Source organism: Myotis myotis, unplaced genomic scaffold, assembly GCF_014108235.1.
Source record: "Myotis myotis isolate mMyoMyo1 unplaced genomic scaffold, mMyoMyo1.p scaffold_m19_p_4, whole genome shotgun sequence".
Classification (NCBI taxonomy): domain Eukaryota; kingdom Metazoa; phylum Chordata; class Mammalia; order Chiroptera; family Vespertilionidae; genus Myotis; species Myotis myotis.
The window spans coordinates 115,416,742-115,421,549 of NW_023416346.1; the positions used below are offsets into that span (position 1 = coordinate 115,416,742).

Here is a 4,808-nt window from a genome sequence, read left to right on the forward strand (position 1 = left end):
GATGCTCAACCACTGAGCCATGCTAGCCAGGCTGTTGTTGTTTTTTAGTTTATTTTAAAGAGGGCATTTATTAGCAGAATACAAAGGTTCTTGCAGGGGTTCCAACAGCTATAAGGGATTAATAGTTAGAATCACACTTTTCTGAAGGGCAGATCATGTTGTAATTAAAAACTTCTGGGTTTTGCAAGATCATGAAGAGAATATCCTGGAAGATGTTCCTCCCTGTATAGTGCACAAGGGACTAGAATGTGGATTCATTTCTGCTTGCTTTTTGTTCCTTATATTCCTTTATGCTAGCCTTAAACTTGCCAAGCACACGTTGGCAGGCATTCAGGCATCTCTGAAATGGCTCAACAGCTGGAAGAGCACCTCTAGTCTGCATAAATTAATTTTACTCTCTGAAGGATGGGTTGCAGTGTAACCACAAATTCCACTTATGGGTTCTTCGTGATCATGTAACAAAGAGAATTTCCTACGGTATGGTCCTCCTCATGCAAAATAAATACCACACAGTCTCTATCTGCTCCAACTGCCTGAAGCATTTCCAGGGCTGTCTTCCTCTTCCCTTCAGCCATTGAGGTCGTCAATCCCTGGTGTGGGGTTTGCAGTTTTTGGTCCTCCTCCATCCTGGGGGCAGCTTCTGGGAGTCTCAGGTGGTGCTGGTGGATGGGATACTCTGCCCTGTATCACGGAAACATGACAGTGAAGCAGGCAGCCTGAGTGAGTTTAATGATAACCATAGTATGATATTAATTGCTTCACAAATCGAAACCTCTCGTTCTTCCAGCATATTCCACCTTTATAAGGGAGGAGGATACCCATGAGAACATGGAATCATGGAAGTCAAAAGGTGAAGTTTTTTAGGAATGTCAAATGCTATCAAATGATAAAGAAAATGAGAAATCAAAATTGGCCATTGGGTTTAGCAAAGTATAAATCACTGGTAATCTTACCAAAAGAAGTTTCTGGAAAGAATTAGAGATTAATGCATGACTGAATGAGTTCCAGAAAGAAAGGGGGGAGAGAAAATAGAGATAGTATACTTAGCCCTTCACCTTGTATCAATACAACACATTTTAAGCAAATAATTTCTTCACATCTTGAAATACTTTAAGGGCTCTTCCCAGCCATATATTTAGAATTGGTATTGTTAAACTTTATTTTCAAATGAAGAAATTGAAGTTCAGAATAAACTTGTTTTTGTTTTTTACTTCTAGTTTAAATCATATTCCTCAAAGCAGACTTAGTCCTTCCTTTCTCTGTGCTACCTAAATGCTTTCTACAGACCTTATCTGTGAATTTCCCTCTTGTTTGCATTCATGTTTAATTACAATTTCTGCACTATGTCTCAAACATAGTACTTTCATAAGAAATACTTGTTTCAGCCCTAACTGGTTTGGCTCAGTGTATAGAGCGTCGACCTGCAGACTGAAAGGTACCAGGTTCGATTCTAGTCAAGGGCCTGTACCTTGGTTGCAGGCACATCCCCAGTAGGAGGTGTGCAGGAGGCAGCTGATTGATGTTTCTAACTCTCTCTCCTTCTCCCTTCTTCTCTATAAAAAATCAATAAAATATATTTTTTAAAAATCCGCACTGCTAATCGGTAAATATTAAAAAAAAAAATACTTGTTTCATTAGAATACAACCAGGGAGTTTAACCAGTTAGGTATTATAGGAGAAATGCAGTAACAAAGACCTTCAGAAATTATATCAGACCATTGTTATTTGCACCTTGGTTCAGTATGGCCAAGAGATCAATTTTTGATGCCGCACATAGGATTTGGAATCTTGATACTGAAACCCCAATCTTACTAAAATAGCAAGCCCTCCTTAATCACATCCACATAGCTGTCAACTCATACATATGCCTTAGTACCTGTGGGAATCTACCATAATCCCAAACTGAGATTCAAGCATGTATTAGGTGTAGATATTCTAGATGAGATGAATTATATCAACTGACTTATTCTTTTGTCCATTATTTTTGCTGATGTAATCATAAGAGGAAGGTTTTTGCTATAGCTACATGGAAAGAGAATGGAACAGTGTTAGGGGAGAATAGTGTGTGTTTCCCATTCAGATCCATGGAGAGATCTGATTATGAACCGCTTGGAGAAATGAGTTTCAGGCAGAAGCTGAAGGAGGCACCTTCATAAAGGACAATGTACAATAAAGGGAGCAAGGTGGTGACAAAGTGACCCAGAATGCAGACAGCTAGGTGTTTGCTTTTTTTTTTCATTTCTGTATGTCAGAGTTCCACTAGAGCACCCCGAGTGCTCAAGTACAGTGAAGGTGATGCTAAGTAGAACAGTGGTGAAGAAGCAATGAAAGTTTGATTCTTTTTTTAAAAAAATATATTTTATTGATTTTTTACAGAGAGGAAGGGAGACGGATAGAGAGTTAGAAACATTGATGAGAGAGAAACATCGATCAGCTGCCTCCTGCACACCCCCTACTAGGGATGTGCCCACAACCAAGGTACATGCCCGTGACTGGAATCGAACCTGGGACCCTTTAGACCGCAGGCTGACACTCTATCCACTGAGCTAACCTGGTTAGGGCAAAAGTTCGATTCTTGTGATGTAATAGATAACTAGTAGACACCGGAGTTCTTAACATATTTGGAAATTTGTGAATGCATGTACTAAAATATTTAATGACTCTCTTAAATAATTTAATTGCCTTTAAAGGAACATGTAGGTTGGGACAAGATATATAAAAACTTAAATCATTATTCTTACTGTTGTTGGGTTCACATTATGGCATCATGGGGAAGTGCAAGAATTTGATTATGTTTCTGTGTGTGCATGTGTATGTATGTGTCCATCTATAATTGCTACTTTTACTAAATTACTCTACCTGAAAGAGTTAATAACACCTTCCTCAAAAGACTCACTTAGCCTTTCCCCAAGCACAAAACATGACTTAGTCACTAATAAAACTGCATGAGAGAAATTCTGTGAACATCTAGAGAACAATGAAATCATGCAAAATAAACACAGTGGAATCATTTACAGTAAATCATGCTGGGCAAAGTTGATTTGTTTGTGGGTGGTTTTTTTTTTTTTTTGACAGATTATGAAATTAGCGTATGGAGCGAGAACTATGGATAATAAATGTCTAAGTTTCAATAAGGTGGTTGATGTAGTGGTGCAAGTAAATGTATACAAATTGTCAAATAAGTTTTGATAAGAACACAGTAAAATGGATTAAAAACAAACGAAGAGATCATAAATGTAGAGGATGATAGATGAAAGTAGGACCTTTGAAGTACCAGAAAATGAGTCTTGGCTCTATTAAGTGGATTTCTGATCATAAATACAGGGCAAATAGGGTCTGAATTAGATTGGCAGATCATATAATTTGGAAGGAGCTATAAAACACAGTTTGGAAAGAGAATGATATAACTGGTTGTAAATAAGTTAAGTCTGTAGGCAGAAAAGAACAAATGAGATTCAATTTGCACAAGAGCAAGTAGGAAAAATATTACTAAGCAACTGAATAACAGTACCATTCTTGCTAAAAAAAAAAAAAAAAAACATGGCATTGCATTTTACAATATATAGCATGCCTGGTAAATGCTTATTTTTATGAGCTTATTACATAGCAAGCCAAGAGGATAGACTGCTTTCAGGAATAAGGTTGATTATCCAAGGGAAGTCATTGAGTTCTCCTCAGACTGCATGCTAGAGTCAGTGTGTTTGGCAGATGAGCCAGCTGCATTTCTTATTTCCATCTCCATCTGGCTCCTTCTGATTCTTGGAGCCTTTTCTGCATGTTAGGAAACAGGCAACAAATATTTCTTATTAGTGTAGCAACATGTCCATAATACTCTTTGATGTTCAGTCAGAGGCTACATTTAAGTTGTGATACGGAATTTTTGGACTGGAACCCGGGCTCTTTGTCCGCCAGAGTCAAAGAATGAATCCACGGACAGACGGTGGTATAGCAAAGGCGGAGATTTATTGAAGAACAAGTACAGACTCCCACATGGGGAGAGGGAAAGAGTCCCACAGAGTGGACTCCCATGTCGGAAGGGAGAAAGGGTCCCACCAACTTACTGTTTCCATGGTTTATAAAGGCTGCAGTTCATGTGTCCTGATATCCCCTCTGATTGGTCAATATTCCCTTTCCAATTGGTTACAATAGTGATTCCTGAGGCCCTCCTCCCTCATGGTCTTCCTGTTCCCTCTGGGCTTTCTTCCTCCTCATTTCTTTTGTAAATATAGACCTTTTTTGGCTACTTCCAGTTCCCTTGTCTTATGGGAATATAACTGCACCTGGCTACCTTGTATTATGGAAATGTATCTTCTCCCTGTGTTTTTCCATGGACCCCAATTCTAAAAATTCCCTAAGCCTGCCTATATTCCCTTAAAATTCCTGTTTCAGTTGTATCCCAGTATATATTCCACATATTATCTCCTCAAGTATATTTTTTATTATCTGTCAAATAGAAGTGCACTATCTACCCCGTATGGTATGAAAGAAAAAAAAATTGAGAAACAGACTCCTGTTTGTGGTTTGGTGGCCCATGGGTATTGTAGGTAAGAGAATACTGTTAGGGGCTGATGCAAGATCTCCTCAAAGTAAAACCATGTAATTTGTCTCCAATTTAAAAAACTTGAATTCAAATAAGCAAAGTATTATATATGCCTCAAAAAAGGGAAGTAATGAGTCAGGTTGGAAGTTCGATTGTTAGCCTCTCAAGATATGAGTGCATGACTCTATACACAGAGAACATGAGTGGAAATAAACAAGGAAACTTTCATTTTATACATAGTTAAAATATGTTTTTTGTTTATCCCAGA

At 38.1% G+C, this 4,808-nt stretch overlaps 1 pseudogene; it reads right to left on the reverse strand.

Moving 5' to 3' along the window:
• Positions 1 to 241: 241 nt before the first annotated feature.
• LOC118653734 lies at positions 242 to 626 on the reverse strand (annotated as a pseudogene).
• Between the last annotated feature and the right edge of the window lie 4,182 nt (positions 627 to 4,808).